Source organism: Apium graveolens, chromosome 6 (genome assembly GCF_009905375.1).
Source record: "Apium graveolens cultivar Ventura chromosome 6, ASM990537v1, whole genome shotgun sequence".
Lineage (NCBI taxonomy): Eukaryota > Viridiplantae > Streptophyta > Magnoliopsida > Apiales > Apiaceae > Apium > Apium graveolens.
In genome coordinates, this window is record NC_133652.1 from 117,368,869 (window position 1) to 117,386,604 (window position 17,736).

At 35.0% G+C, this 17,736-nt stretch overlaps 1 non-coding gene across 1 annotated transcript; it reads right to left on the minus strand.

Annotated features, from left to right (window-relative positions):
• Positions 1–760: 760 nt before the first annotated feature.
• LOC141670058 (small nucleolar RNA R71) lies at positions 761–867 on the minus strand. Its single transcript, XR_012554307.1, has one exon. It is a non-coding gene; the product is annotated as a small nucleolar RNA R71 (small nucleolar RNA).
• Positions 868–17,736: the final 16,869 nt, after the last annotated feature.

Below are 17,736 nucleotides of genomic sequence, written 5' to 3' on the forward strand. Positions count from 1 at the left end.
AGTCTCTGTGGGAATGAACTAGAAATAATTCTATATTACTTGCGAACGTGTTTACTTGCGTGAATTTTAGCGCGTGTTTAGCGACTAACAAGTTTTTGGCGCCGATGCCGGGGACTCGGTGTTAACTTTTAGTTTATGTGTTTGTCATCAGTGTTCGTTAAAGTTCATTGACTCGAACATTGTTACTTACCTACCTTTTCCTTTTCGTGTTTCAGGTACTCTAGCGAGCGTGTATGCATACGCGTTCGCGGGCTCGTAAGAGAACTCTGGATCAAGCCGATGATGAAGCTGTAGTGATTCGAAGGGAAGTTTTGAGGACGAAGAGAAAGTAGAAGAAGAAGAGAAAGTCGAGGAACTAGCTTTAGTAGTGATGGGAGATCAAGAAGAAATTCATAAGGCTTTGATGGACTATTCTCAGCCTAAGATCAATGATATTCAGTCGAGCATCATCAGACCAGCCATCTCGGCTAACACTTTTGAGATCAAGTTGAGCACGATTTAGATAATACTGAACTCAGTCCAGTTTGGGGGTTCTTCTACAGAAGACCCCAACATGCACATCAGGGATTTCATCCAGATCGGCGACACTTTTAAGTTCAATGGGGTGACTGAAGATGCTATCAAGCTGCGACTCTTCCCATTCTCTCTGAGGGATAAAACAAAGTGCTGGTTACATTCTCTACCACCAGGGTCTATCACCAAATGGGAGGATCTTGCTCAAAAATTTCTCACTAAATTCTTTCCTATGGCGAAGATTGCTGCAATCAGGAATTCTCTTACTTAGTTTGCACAGCAAACTGGAGAATCTCTGTGTAAGGCTTGGGATCGATATAAGAAGTTGCTAAGGAAGTGCCCACATCATGGCATGCCTGATTGGATGATTATAAACTGTTTCCATAATGGTTTGGGCGCACAGTCTAGACCTATGCTCGATGCAGCATCTGGTAGAACCTTATGGGCCAAAATCTATAATGAAGCTTATGAGTTGATTGAGCCCATGGCAGCTTATGAATACCAGAATCCTACGCAAAGAATGTTGCAAGGCAAGGTAGCAGGAATTCTGGAAGTAGATACAACTACTGCTATATCTGCTCAACTTCAAGCTTTGACGATGAAAGTGGACTCTTTGGCTAATTATGGAGTTAATCAAATCACTAGTGTTTGTGAACTTTGTGCGGGGCACATGAAACTGAGCAGTGTGCTATTTCTAGCGAATCAGCTCAATTTGTGAGCAACTTTCAGAGATCACAGCAGCAAGCCCCAGCCACTTATCATCCCAATAACCGAAATCATTCTAACTTTAGCTGGAGCAACAATCAGAATGCGGTGCAACAACCTTATCAACCATACACAGCAAAGCAGTATAACCCTCCTGGTTTTCAACAACCGCAATATGCCCCTAGGCAACAACTTCAACTTCAACTTCATCAGCTACCGCAAGTGTAAGAACCCAAATTTTTGACATCGGTAAAAGACCTTTATGAATAGTAACCTTGCGGTTTAATAAAAACTTTTGCGACCACACCATATACGAGTTTTTAATTTAATATTCCGAGTTAATATTGTGATTATACGTACCAAATGAGTGTATGTAAACGCTATTAGTTTTCGAAGAAAACAATCTTTGAAAAATGACCGTATCTATGAACTATCAAGGATTACAAGAATCACAATATAATTACAAATTTAAAATCCTACAAATTCAAATCCAAGTACGATACTTCAAAACATAAAGAACGTATAAGAAATGATTTACACCGTGAACCGTTTACGAGAATTTATTACGAAAACAAATAAGCGACCGAGCGAACGCGTAAATGAATAAATAAATGAATCAAACCAAGCTAACTAGATTAAGAAACTAACCATGGTCAAGTAACCAAATAGTAACCTAGGTAGATAGGAAATGATAACCTAAAAGCTAACAAATAGTAACCTAGGATCTAAACTAAATAGAATAGCTTGGAACTAGGATGGCTAGCAAGATTTTTATTAATTTCCTAGTACTAGGTGATATATAGATTATTATATCACTAGACTTTCACAAGAAGCATTCAAGAAAACACACAAAAGCTCGCTCTCTCTCTTCAAGAACAATGCTGATTTTCAAGAACACCATGGAAATAAAAATTCATATCTCATATTCTACTCATTCACAAATCGCCAAATTTTTACCAAACCTCTTCCATATCATGGGTAAGTCACGAACCAAATTTCAATCCCATCCATGAAGTTTTCAATTTTATTAAAATGTTTGAAGTTGAGGGTGAATAGTAACTCCAAAAATCACTAACTTGTTTTCTTGATTTTTCATGGAAGTTTAAGGCTCCTAAAGCTAGACCAAGGCTTCATTAAGGATCTTAGGACTTTATTAAGTATTAACAAGTTTCAAGGAAGGTATAAACATTCATCCAAACTTTGTTTAAATTTTAAGTTTCAAGAAAAGTAAGGATCGTGGATATAAGTATGGTTTTGATGATTGATTTGATATTATCTCGATATTTAGTTAATTAGTTTTAAGGTTGATGATTGTTGCCTCAAACATGATGTTATTGATAGGATTTAGTTTTGAGATGATGATTTGATTATTGTTGATGGTGGTATAATGATTTAAGACGTAAACGAAACTCGAATCGTAATCGTAACTTCGTTAAAATGAACAAAACTCAACTTAAGTTTCCTGCAAAAGTTCCCGAATGTATAAATTGTAGTTTCTTGAAAAGTAAGATTTTTATTATGATAGAAAATATTATGAGGATCTTTTAGGTTTTTGAATCGCTTAATTTCAATTTACGGATCAAAAGTTATGACCGTTTTAGTAAAAGGGATTTACGTGACAAAACTGCTACAAATTACGAATTTTGTAAATATAAATGATTGACTTAAAAATATTTAAAAACCATGAAATTTTTACAGAGAGTAAGAAATATAGTTTATTAACTTACATAAATATTTCAAGTAAAAATATTGATTTTTCAAATTTATAAAAATGTCGGAGCCAAGGTCGCGCGGAGTAAGAACGTCAAAAACAACCCCCTGTTAGGAAACTGCCACTTTGGGATTTTTACCCCTGTTACCAGAAAACCATTTTCAAATGATATGTTCTAAATTCTGTCTAGATCGCGCACATGAAAACGGTACGTCAACTGAGTTAACGGTTTGAGAGATATCAACGTTTTAGTGAAAGCGGTTTGAATAGTAAAACTCCGTAGTTGACCGAACTTTTGAAATACTTTTCACCTAATTAAATTCATTTTATCAAAATGAAACTTTGATGATAAATATTACAAGCACTCAAGAAGCTCCTAGAGGTGGTTTCGTATTAAAATATTAATTTTACGATTTATTAAAAATGTTAGAATGTGAGTCACGTAATAGTAACATTTGGTAAAGTCAACTCTAGAAGACCACTTTGACCGTCCGTTTCGACCAAGGATTGATACTTATTTCGAGTCGGTCGAATATTGAAAATTATGAAGTATTGAACTTATTAGAATATAAGTTGGTGATGAGAGTATGAATGCTGATTAAGATTATGATATTTGGTGATTAGAAAACCCAGAACGAGAGGAAGTCGAGAAACGTATCTTGGACTCCAGGAAAGTTTTTCAAACCCTACCTTTTTGAAACCTTTGTGTTGTGTTTGTTTTCAAATAATGTCGATATGTACATGATGCTATATTTATGATGTTTTACAAATTATGTTATATAATATCATACGATATGATAATGATTTTGGTATATGAATATTACCGAATTTCAATCGATAAAGCTAGAGAGTAGCGTTATATATATGATGAGTATATTTTAGACCGAAGATCGGTTAGTATAATTTGATGAAAACCTGGAAGTATTACGCAGGTGTTTTATTTAAGAATATTAACACTATAGTAGAGCGAAATATTAAAATTCAAATTTAGTTAAAACGATTTCCAAAAATCGTATTCCCTCAACTATATTTTATTATTCGAATAATGAATATTATTTCAGTTATTCATTTAATATAAGAGGAGTATTCTCCAACGATTATTATTTCAAACTCAATTAAGTATATTATTAAGGATTACTTTAATTATTTCAACATAAATTAGTTGAGGAATATTATTTCAAATATTCTTTTAAAATATATAATTATTCGAGGTTTAATTATTTATTAATTATTATCTAATCATTAAATATTTATTTAGTAATTTAAAATGATTTAAAAATCACAAGACCTACTTTTAAAATACTTTCTGAATTTCAGAAAGTCATTTGAATACTTTCAAATCGTCGAAAATTATTATATCGACTTTTTTTAAATATTCTGAATACAGTTTCAAAAGAAACTCCCCCTTATTTAATTATCTATTGACAACGGTCAACTCACATCCTTAGTACTTCCTCCGAAAATTCTCGGAAGTACATATATATATATACACTAATAAGATAAGTTATTTCTATCAACAAGCAAAATGCTTGGGGAACTTCGATGTGGTTCGAGTTCTCGAGATATAATAGGATTCTTTTAAGGACTTGGAGGGGTAGACTCTAGTACTATGTGTACTAGGGAGACTACCAAAGGTACCGCAGGCGAAGGTACTCTGTGTACTCAGGAACTTGTGAAGTATGTGTATACCCAAAATGGGACACGTAGCCCGAATGCGGCAACGGTGATAACTGGGATACGAAGGTTTCGTCCTTCTACTAGTAGAAAAGATTACTATTTCCGTAGTACGACTGATCATCGTATGCGGTGGCTCCAATGTATAATGACTCGTATATTTTTAGTCTTTAAATGTGTAATTATTGAATAATTAAATAAATAAAATATGTGTATGAGTTCTGTTAGTTGGATATTATTTTGTTATTAATTATGTGTGATCGTTGGTTTTCAAGGATTATTTGTTGAGCTGTATTGTCCCGTTGTTACTTATAAAAGTGGTTTTATGGCAGATTTATTGTTATAAATATTTGGATTATCCCTAAAATTGATTTTTTGACTTTATAATTTTAATAATTATTTTTAGGATTTTATAAAATTGAGAATTCAATATTTCATTAATTATTTACCTTTAAATGATTTTATGATTGCATTTATTTGTAAAATCCGTATTTAATTCTAGAATTCTTCAAAAATTACGAAACTTATATTTTATGAAGTTTATAATATTCTGAAAATTTTAAAATTATTCTAAAAATTTTAGGGATTAATTCCACCCGCGCGTTGATTCGTTTAATTGATAAAAATGAGTATAAATCGCGTTTAAGAAATCATTTTAAAATTACAAAATTTATGTTTTCTAAACTTCGGGATATTTGTAACATTTTAAGAATATTTTCGTGATTTTCTGAATTTATTTTAAGTGCAGCTCGACTCTTTAATTGTGAAATGCGGGTACAAGGTGCGTTTCAAAAATACTTTAAAAATTATGGAAAATTTATTTTAATAACTATGAATTATTTATGACTTTTTAAAATTAATTTGGTAATTTTAAGCATTATTTTTATTCGTGCGATTGTTCGTTAAATTAGAAAACCGGGACAAAAAAATAGGGCTTGTAGTCGGTTGAGGACACGTGTTAATCACATAACACGAGTTAGAAACATGGCAAGCAACGTTTGGTAATAAAAAAAATAAAAAATAAATAACAGTAATATGATAAACACAAACACACGGGATCTCCTTTTTCATCTCTCGGTCTCTAATATCTCGACTTCTCCTCTCTTGCTCTCTGTTCTCTCTCAACTTCTTCCATTTCCTCCCTCACCTCCCCTAATTTTCCCGTTTTTCTTTTCCGATTCTGTCTTTTCGGTAAGTTCCTGTCGGTATTTGGTTTTTCCCATTGTGAGCTTCAGTTCGATTCGCTTGCTGCATACGTATGTATATACCAATATGTGTGTGTATGTGTGCAGGTGGGCATTTATAGGTGTTATCTGTATTGGGTTGCTTGTATTTCTTCAGTTGCCCTATTTGCTTCGCTGTTTTGCCGCCTTTCACCGATTTCCGGCGATATGACGGTGATGTGCGTGTATGCACGCGTGGCTATCTTGTTTCTTCTGTTGCTGCTGCGTTCATGTTGATTGAATGATTCAATTTTATTCGAACTATATTTTTTATATATATTCGAATGAAATTTTGATGATTTTTGAATATTTATTTTAATAATTAGAAATTTAATTGGTGAAATTTATGTTGGAAACCCGACTATTATCGGGTACCCGCGAATTTTTCCGCCGTCGGCGATGAGCCTCGACGAGCCAACGATGGACTATGATGATCGTTATCAGAGTCCTAATATTTTAAAATAAATATTTTAGTTCGTAAAATTATTTTCCAGACAAAAGTATTTAATTAAAAAGTAATGGTTGTATCGAGGATCGATGTAATATCTGGGATATATCGTGTAATTGTTTTTTTCTAATAAATAAATATTTTGTATGTTATGTATTTATTCTGTGAATTATTTGTTAAATGGTAAATGTGTTTGGATGTTTAAATATGATATAATTTGAGTATTTTAATTTTTATATGTCCAAAATAAAGTATATATAATTGAAATATTTTTCTATTAATTTTTATGTTTTTTTATGATTTTATAAAAGATTTATGAATTTAATAAATTATTTTTCCAAGTATTTATAAACTATTTTTTATAATCGGGAACCAACCAACCTCACTCGTTTTTACGTTTTTATAACCCGAAACTCTTCCGAAAACTCCTTCCTAACCCAATTGCAATATTCCGAGCATTTTCCATTTTTCACTTTTTCGATCCGGCGTACGGTTTTCCCTGTGCGGGTCCCGTCGCGATATTTTCGATACAAAATTTGTTTCGGTAAATCGATAAAACCCGTATTTTCGATAAACGGGACCTTTTTATTAAATTATTATAATTATCATCTCGTAATACGTGTAACCAAAGCGCTGAGACCAAGTTCGCAGTACAAATTATATAGATTTGGATAATTATCCCAAAACCGGTACCGTTTTGGATCTGTTTTCTCAAATAAAAATAATAATTTATATCCGGTATGATCCAACGGGGTACCAATATTCCGTAAATATAAATAGCCCTTACCGTATTTTATTTTGTACAGAAAATCATTTGCAGACAGTTAAATATATAATTTTATAGAGAAAACCCTAATATTCATATAAGTTCTTCAGAATCAAACCTCAATTTCGAGGTGATATCGAACTCTGTTTGGAAAGCTCGAGTAACCAAAATGAAGGGTTTGAGGAGTACTATCAGATTCCAGGACTGGTTTTACTGCAGAATTAAAGGTTTATTTTCTATATTTTTATTTATTTTCAAATTAATTTGATTTAAAATATGAATTTTTGTTCGAGAGATTGTTTGTATGATTTGATGATTGCATGTTGTAGAGCCTTTCTTCTTGAGGATTTTGATATATTATATGACTGATTTGGAGTTCAATAACAAGTTCCAAAATTGAGTTTTAATTTCGAATTTCAAAATTAGGGTTTATAACCCGTATGAATGTTCTTAATTAAAATTTGGGGGTTTCTTCCCCAGGGGTTATTAGATGATATTGTTGATTGCATCGTGTTCCTGGTTGAATTTGAAATCGATTCATGTATAGTACATCATCAGACGATTCCTAATTTGCTCAAATCGAATCAAACAAAACTCGCTGGAGACGGCGAGTTTCTTGATCATTTTCCGGCCAATTCTGGAAAGGGTTGTGTGTTTTGATTGCACGTACACGTTCCTGGAAACTATTAGTTCAAATATGGAGAGTTTGGTGGCCTGAGGTGGCCGGAGTTGTGTTCTCCGGCCAAACTCCGGCGAATTGACGGCGGGGTTGCTATTTTTGCAGTTTAGTACCTTTAGTTTTAAAAATGATGCAGTTAGGTCCCTGTGGTTTTAGAAACTTGCAAATTTAGTGTTAGGTCCCAATTTGTTTGTAGAAGGGGGGGGTTGAATGCAAATAATACCGTTTAATCGAATAAAATGCAGAATAAAAATGTGAAACAAAATTCAAGTTAAATAAAACTTTTATTAAACTTGAAAGGTGTTACAACTACGGTATCGGTTACAAGGGATTAATCTCAAATCAATTATTACAAATCTAGAATAAATTCGACATGAACTTTTTCTATTTTTGCAATTAAAAGATCAAATGCTAAATGCGATTTGAGATTAAGTTCTAGGGATTTTAATCCGCTAGATTGATACACAAGAACAAGATAAATAATTCTAGTGGATTGGATTTAACTTTTCAATCTAGAATTTTGATCTTGAATAAAGCAGATGAAAAATAAAATGTTGAGCCTTTGTTTTCTGCTGAGTTCTTGACTTGTGTTTTCTGTTGAATTATTGCATGAATATCTTCTGCTGTATTTTTGTTGTTTAAGTAAACAGAACAATCCAGTTTACTCAGCAAGACTTTCGGCAAGACAATCAAATGAACTGGTATGACAATCCATTTGAACTGGTAGGACTTTCGGTGAGAATATCCTCTTGAACTAGCAAGACAATCCCAATAGCTAGCAAGACAATCAGAATGAACTAGCAAGACTTTCGGTATGACTATCAATTGTCATACCGATTGTCATAGTAGTTCAAATCACATTGTCTTACTGAATTATTAATAGATTTTAATCTAATAATAATTCTGAAAATCCTTAATATTAATTCTGAATTAATTAATCAACTAATCAATTAATTCAATTAATCAATAAATTAATCTTTGCAGATATAATTTATTTTCTTAGTTAAATTATTTGACTTAATTAATTAATAGAGAATTAATACTAATCTTGAGCAGCAACCATTCTTCTGAAAATCTTCTGAAAATTACTGTCAATTATGAATCAATTCCACCACTTCAATGTTGACACTCGATGTACTGTCTGGTTCATGAGTGACTAACTTCCGTGACGTTTCTTCAAGCCTTGACCTTGATACTCTTGATTTTCTTCAGATTAAATCCTTGTAATTAATTGATACCCTGACGAGATCTCTGTCACTTGATTAAATCCACAATCTTGATTTATATCACTGAGGCTTGATCAATTTCTTGAGCTTCTTCCAGTGAATTAAGTCTTCAAGTCTGTAGATGAATAATGTTTCTTAACCTTTTGACAGATGTTACTTTGTGAGATCTCTCTGACGATAGATCCACTATTTACTTATTACATTCTTATTTGAGTTGAGTTATATCCTCGAATATACAAATAGGCTATGCCATATGCCTTTCAATCTCCCCCTATTTGCTTGTTAGACAATAACAACAAATACCTAGAGGATAACTCAACTAACAAATAAGAAAAAGATATAAACAGTAATGCAAAGTAAATAGCAGAAAAGTTCTGGATTATATTTAACATTTTCCAGATTCCAAAAGAAATTTACAAGTGAATACAAGATAGATGTTCCTCTAGCCTGAACATATAACTACATTAGACTATCTTGATTCATAAAGCTCTAATCATATTACATTGAGTTTTGAGCTAATTGACTTCAGTTGTCTTCTCTTCTGACTTCACCTTCTTCTAAATCTTGTAGCAACTCTTTGTCAAAGACACGATCCTTTTCTGAAGTGAAGCTTGCTGGTCTGACTGGTTGAACTCCAACTGACTTCAGCTTATTCTTGATCTGATTGTACCTTTTAATATTCTTTTCACAATAAGCTTGAATCAAATCAGCAGCTTGAGTCTTCAACATGGATGAGTATCCAGCAGTTCTTAAATGATGTTCCATCCAGACCAGATGCTTAGCTGAGTAGTCTTTAAGAGATTGTACATCTAGCTGACAGATTTGAAGACAATCAGACTTAAAGAATCTCACCTGATGAGGATTGTTGACCACTTGAGGACTAGCCCTACTGGCAAACTCTTTAAGCCTTTCTCGAAGAACTTCATTCAATTCTGAGCTTCTTTTTACCTTGTTGAGAAGAACCCAAATCTCTGACAAAGAACGATTCTCAAACAGATGAAGTGACACCTTGAAAGATCCTTCACTCTGACAATATACAAAAATGCTCATCTCATTTAGGGATCTATCAAAAGCAGCTGTGATCCTTGAGACTTCAGTCTTGATAGCATTCATGTACATGTCATTGTTAGGATTTGAGATTTCCAGCTTGTCAAGAAGATGTAGGAACTGTCTATCATTGTTAGTGCTCAGCTGAGGCATATCAAGTACTCTCCTAGCTTCATCCCATTTTTCACCAATCTTCAGTCTGACATCTCTTCTCCTTTCTTGAGCCTTAATGTCATGAAGACGTTGCTTTTGAAGAGTTTCTGTTCTTTGTATGTCTTTCCTCATGTCAATGATCTGGGAGACCTTTTTGAGTTCAGCTTCTTTTCTTTTCATCTCTGACTGCTGCTGCTGAAACTCTTTCTCAAAGATAGGATCCACTGTAGCTTCCTCTTCCCATTCTCCAAAATCACTTTCCTCTTCAGCTTCAAATAAACCATCTTTATCTTCCAAGACTGGTTCAGTGGGAATGTCAAAAATATCAAAGTCATCCTGTTCTCCACTGTAATAGACATCATCAGCCTTTCCTTTGTCCCCAGCAGAGGTATCTTTTTCTTTCCCCTTTCCACTACTCCCTTTCTTCTCCCCCTTAGTTGAGGGATCCTCTACTGACTTTCCCTTAGATCCTCCATGACCTCCATCACCTCCTGAGCCTGAGCCTCCACCAGACGGCCCTTCAAAGTAAGTCCTTTGTTCTTCATTGGGACAGTGAGAATTTTTGATCATGTAGTACAGGTGCTTCATCCCTTCATTCAGATGTTCCATACCTGTCTCTATCTTCAGAAATCTAGAGGAATCCAGTGAATGATTCATTTCAACCAAATCTTCAAGAGAAGTCATCCTTGTATGTAGAGAGCAGAAGTTAGAAATGTCATCAGCTGATAAAGTTGGAGTTTCCTGAATGAAATTGAGCTTTGGTGTGACAGTGTTCTTGAGATCTGAGATATCATTCCTTATGAGTGCCAGCTGATTGTCGACAGAGGTGGAAGAAGAAGACCGTTCAACCACTTGTGCTTTGAATGCTTGAGCTTCAGCTTGACTTTTAGCAAGTTCTTCTTTTAGAGCAGCAATTTGAGCTAACAGGTTTACAGTATCAGTGTCTGTGTGTGCTCTCACCTGAATTTCACTCGTGTTTGGTTCACTCACCTCACGTGTTTATGTTTCTCTCAATATAATTGCTCGTGAGGAGTCTTCCTATTGCTGCTCTTCTGTACCTGCAGTTAAAATCACCCTAGCCTCTTCAAGAGAGGTCAGTGGTGGTGCAATGGGAATTCGCGAGTCCCGATCCTCAGTCAAACCTATCATTTCATGTGAAATAGATGTCTGAATTGCTTCAGGGATATATTGACCGAGTTGCCCTCCACTTTCTCCAGATAAATCTGCGAGTGGAGAATCCCGTGAGGGAGCCAGAGGTGTTTGATCTGGGAGGGGAGAAAATGACTCTATTAAGGGTGGCTGAGAGTCAGATTTTCCCACAGAAGCATGTGACTGCTCTTCTGCCGTAACTATGGCAGGCACTGTAACAGACTCTATGTGCACTCCTCGCTCTGTGTCCTGAGTATCATCTGTGGGTATGTATGGTTCCATTGTGAGTAATGGAATTGTGCTTGACTCAGTACAAGATGCCATGGCCCTATGGCGAATTTCAATAGATTCATCCTGTTGAGAGAATGTCTCTAGTAACTGTTCATTGGCCATTTCAAAGTCCATGTCCTGTTGGGAGGACAAAGATGGGCTTTCAGATGCCTCAGTATAAGTTCTTCTTTTCTTTGGAGGAGGCAGAGCTGAGGGTCCACTCACATTTAACAATGCACTACTTCCTATTAACCTTCTGGGTAACATTTTAGACAGTGGGGGAGAGGTTGAGATAGAATGTGACTCTGTGTTTGGCTCTATGACCTGGGATTGAAGCTGTGGTTCTACAACTTCATGGTCAGCCCTATCAACCACTGGGGGTCTTTCAACAGAAGTAGGAATGGAGTGAGAGTGAGGAATTACTACCTGTAAAGGAAGAGCATCTGATGTTGGAGGAGCCTGGGTGGCTTGAACCACTGGAGGTTGAGGTTGCTGTTCATGACCGGGAAGATTGAAAATAGGTAAAGGAATATAAGTGGCCATGAAAGCAGATACAAGTACTGGAACTTGCATGAATTTAAAGGTTGTGTCTTGGCGGGTGTAAATCTTTTTGCTTACTGGAGGGGGTTCGGTTACTGCAGAGTTAGCAAAAATGGCTTTGTGTTCAGGTGTGAGAAGATGATCTGCTATAAGCATGAGAAAACGAGCATAGTAACATGATACCCTACGATTTGTAGAATGATCACGTAAAGCATTAGTGAGACGTCTCAAGAGAATGGGAAAAAGTAGTTTGCCAAAATTGATCCTTTGATTGAAAACAACCGCAAGACCAATATACTGCAGAGTGGAAGTGATGTTGTGAAAGTTGGATTTAGTGCAGTTGGCAAACACTTTAGAAAGTGTATGGAAGAAAATATCCCATTCAGACACCAAATTGGATTTTGAAAGTTTGGTTAAATTGATCACCCCCTGATAGTGAATAGCATGGAAAAAGTTTGTGATATCATTTTCAGAGGGTAAATTACAGAAATTGTCCAATGGAAAATTTAACGCCTGATTGATGACTGATTCATCAACTACATACTGTGTGTTTGCCACGGTGAATGAAAAAGATTTTGAATCATCGGCCACAGTAGAGGTTGTGCAAATCAGTCTAAGCAGATCGACATTTAAAATCACATTTGATTTAATAGCAGAGCTAACAATCGAATGGTCATTTAAAAATCTAATCCAAGGCTTAAATTTTTCCACATCACATTTTTCCGGATTAAAATAACCAACCTGATTATGCGCGACAATTTGGAAATTGAGAGCCATTTAAAATAATAATAAGACACACACTTTCAGAATTTTAAGAATAATATTAAGAAAATTCGAATTAATTAAATTAATTTAATAATTCGAATTAAATTAATTATAATCGAAAAATTTAGAAAGGAATGTATCTCGTTAAAATTCCTAACTCACAAACACAGATTTGAAAAACCAAAAGACACAAAACAGAAATTGAAATTAAAATTAAAAAAAATACCCAAATTCAACACACACAAACTGATTTTGAAAGGAAAAAAAAATTGATTCGAGAAAAAAAATTTTGAATTTTTTTTGGCAGAACTCCTTTATGTATATACTTGTATGTATATATAACAGGAGTAAATTGCTGAGTAAGAACTCGAGCACAAGAGTAACAATGGAGATCTGTTGGTTCGAAGAGAGAGAGAGAGAGAGACCAGAGAAACTGTTGAAATTTGAAAAACAAAATGAACTGAACTGATGAAAATAAAAAGAATAGGCACAAAAACCATTAAGTAGTATAACTGGTATGACAATCCGGGATTGTCATACCGATTGTCATACCAGGTAAAAGAAAGAAAACAAATAAAAGAAAAAACACTAAATTTATAACTGGTATGACAATCTGATAGTCATACCGACTGTCATACCAGTATAAAAGAAAAATATATATATAAAAGTTTATAACTGGCAAGACAATTGATAGTCATACCGATTGTCTTGCCAGTATAAAACTATACTGAAAAACACTAAAATGACAATTATATACTGAAATGACTTTCAGCAAGACAATTTCAATTGTCTTGCCGATTGTCATTCTGGAAATAAAACGTTTACAAACAGAATTAATATGTATATATGTGTATATATATAAGTACTGAAATGATTTTCAGCAAGATAATTTTAATTGTCTTGCCGATTGTCATTTTAGTAGAAAGATAATCAAATATGTACAGAAAATATGGAAAACTGAAATAAAGTCTTATATAAATAGTAGAAATTCAGAAAATATTTACAAAATTAAAATAATTAAAATATTTTAGAGATAATAATATTTTCAGTCGAAAAATAGATTTCTTTTGAATTTTAACAAATTAAATTCATAGAAAAATATTTTTAGAGAAAATAAAATATTCCGAGACATTAAAATTAACAATTTGAGTAAATAAATAAGATAAGATAATAAAAATTCCATAGAAATAAGCAAGACATATGATAAAATGATAACATAAATTTGCAAATGAATTTTTCATTTATGAAAAATTCATTTGTAAATTCATTCAAGAACAGATCTCAGATATTAACTAAATTAATCACTAAAACTATTCAACATGCCCAATTTACCAACTAATCTGGTAAATGTGGATTCATCAAGTGGTTTAGTGAAAATATCTGCTATTTGTTCTTCTGTTGGAACAAAAAATAGTTCAACAGTACCACTCATGACGTGCTCTCTAATAAAATTATACCTGATGTCAATGTGCTTTGTCCTCGAGTGCTGCACAGGGTTGTTGGTGATGGCTATTGCACTTGTATTGTCACATAAAATAGGAATTTTGTTTAATACAGAGCCATAGTCTCGTAGCTGGTTCCTAATCCACAAGATCTGAGCACAGCAGCTTCCAACAATAATATATTCAGCCTCGGCCGTTGAGTTGGAAACTATTTGCTGTTTCTTGCTGTACCATGAGACTAGCCTGCTTCCTAGGAATTGACAACTCCCTGAGGTGCTTTTCCTATCAACAACACTTCCTGCGTAATTTGAATCTGTATATCCAACAAGGTTAAAACCAGATTCTTTAGGGTACCAAATACCTAGATTTGGTGTTCCCTTAAGATATCTTAAGATTCGTTTAACAACAACGAGATGCATATCTCTAGGATCCGCTTGGAACCTTGCACATAAGCATGTAGCATACATAATATCTGGTCTACTTGCAGTAAGATAGAGTAACGAGCCAATCATACCTCTGTAGCTTGTGACATCTACCTTAATGGAGTTTTCACATGGTCCAAGCTTGACAGCTGTAGTTGATGGAGTCCTTGCTGATGCAGAATCCTCTAGATTGTACTTTTTGAGGAGTTCCTTGAGATACTTGGATTGACAAATAAATATTCCATCTAACCTTTGATTTACTTGTAATCCAAGAAAGAACTTCAGCTCTCCCATCATGCTCATTTTAAACTTGCTGTGCATTAACTTAGCAAATCTCTTACAGAGATTATCATTAGTAGACCCAAATATTATATCATCCACATAGACTTGGACTAATATAGTATCATTCTTATGTTTTTTAGAAAATAGATTTTTGTCTATGACACCTCTAATAAAGCTATTTTCAATAAGAAATTCAGAGAGAGTGTCATACCATTTTCTTGGAGACTGTTTGAGCCCATAGATAGCCTTAAAAAGAAAGAAGACAAAATCCAAATGATCTGGATCTTCAAAACCAGGAGGTTGCTCTACATATACCTCTTCATCCAACTTTCCATTCAGAAAGGCGCTCTTGACATCCATTTGATAAACTTTAAAGTTTGAGAATGCTGCGAATGCCAGAAATATCCTGATGGCCTCAAGTCTAGCCACTGGAGCATAGGTTTCATCATAATCAATGCCTTCAGCTTGAGAATACCCTTTTGCTACCAGTCTTGCCTTGTTTCTTGTAACTACACCATCTTCATCTAGTTTATTCCTGAATACCCACCTAGTACCAACAGCTTTCTTGTGTGTAGGTCTAGGTACAAGTTTCCAGACTTGTTGACTTTCAAACTGATTGAGTTCATCTTGCATAGCAATCACCCAATCTGGATCAGTTAGTGCTTCTTCAATCTTCTTAGGTTCTATCTCAGAAAGAAATCCTGAGAACAGACACTCATTTTGAGTAGCACGTCTAGTTCTGACTCCAACATCTGGATCACGAATAATCAACTCAAAAGGATGAGCTTTATTCCAGACAGTCTGTCTTGGTAGATTTGATCTTGATGATTCTCCTTGAAACTCATTTGGATGTTGTGTCCTACTAGATGATCCTTCAGCATCTCCCCCTGAGTTGTTGCCATGTTGACTTGAAGATTCTCCATCAGTAGTAGTGGTATCTCCATTGTTGCCAAAGTTTCCATCACTATTACCTTGAGTATCATCAAGATTAACACGTTCTTCACCAGCAACAACCTCAGGTTCTTGACCATGTTCTGATTCTGAATCTTACATATCATCAAACTTCAGTTTCTCAGAAGGATCTTCAGTTTGGATACTAGGGAGTTTAGTGTCATCAAATGTAACATTGACACTTTCAGTTACTTTGTGTTGATCAATGATATACACTCTGTATGATCTTCTTCTATATCCAACAAAAATACCCTCATATGCCTTTGCCTCGAATTTACCACGACGCTCATCTCCATCCTTGAGCACGAAGCATCTGGCACCAAATACATGAAAGTATTTGATAGAAGGTTTCTGTTCATTCAAAATCTCATAAGGAGTTTTCATGAAGTCTTTGTTGATTAGAGTTCGATTCTGAGTATAACATGCAGTATTGACAGCTTCAGCCCAAAAGTACATTGGAAGACCTGATTAACTTAACATCGTTCTTACAGCTTCAATCAATGTACGATTCTTCCTTTCTACCACTCTATTTTGCTGAGGGGTTCTAGGAGCTGAAAATTGTCTGGTAATCCCTTTGTCTGTACAGAATCCATTGAGAAGTGAATTCTTGAATTCTGTTCCATTATCTGACCTTATTGCTCTAACAGGGACGTTAGAATCTAACTCAATCATCTTGATATGATCAATCACAACTTGTGGTGTTTCATCCTTAGAGTGAAGAAATAAAACCCACGTATACTTGGAATAGTCATCAACTATCACAAGACAGTAACACTTCTTTGACATCGAAAGGACATTAACTGGTCCAAATAAATCCATGTGCAATAATTGCAGAACACCGGTTATGGAAGATGTGTCAGTGCCTCTGTGACTTGCTTTCTTTGACTTTCCTTTCTGGCAAGCCTCACATAGTCCTTCTGGAGAGAATTCCAGCTGAGGCAGACCTCTTACCAATTCTCTTTTTACAAGAGAATTCATTGTTTTGAAATTGAGATGAGAAAGTCTCTTGTGCCATAGCCAACTCTCATCTGACGATGCCTTTGCATAGAAGCAATTGACTTCAGGATTGCTCCCAGAGTTCATGTCAGCTACGAACAGATTTCCTTTCCGGATTCCCATTAAGGAGGGGTTTTCACTTTTCTTGTGCAGAATCTGACACTTCAGCTTATCGAATAAAACATTGTAGCCGTTGTCACAGAACTGACTAATGCTAAGCAGATTGTGTTCAAGTCCTTGCACAACATACACATTTTCAATGATAACATTTCCAGCTAGCAAACAGCCATATCCCTCCGTTAAACCTTTGCTGTTATCTCCAAAGGTAACCACTGGGCCAGCTTTCTCAACCACATTTGATAGCAGGGCTCTATCTCCGGTCATATGTCTTGACGATCCGCTGTCAAGAATCCACACTACCGGTTGTACCTGTTTAATGCCCTCTTTTCTTGACGATGAGGTGTTTGCATCACTAGCCATGAGAGCAAGATTCCCAACTTCTTCATCTTCACTGTCAGTATCATCCCAGCTTCTTCCCTTTGCCAGGTAAGCCCTTTCATATTTACTCTTTTGATTAGAATCGTAAGAGTTCTTCCTTGCTTGTTTTGGCTTCCTGCATTCTGTGGCAAAGTGTCCCAACTCATTGCAGTTGAAGCATCGAATGGTGCTTCGATCAACCATCCCTGTTTTATACCCACCACTGCTGGTGTTAGAGGATGAAGATCCACCTTTCTGGAATCTGTTGTAGTTGGACTTGTACTTGAACTTGGGATT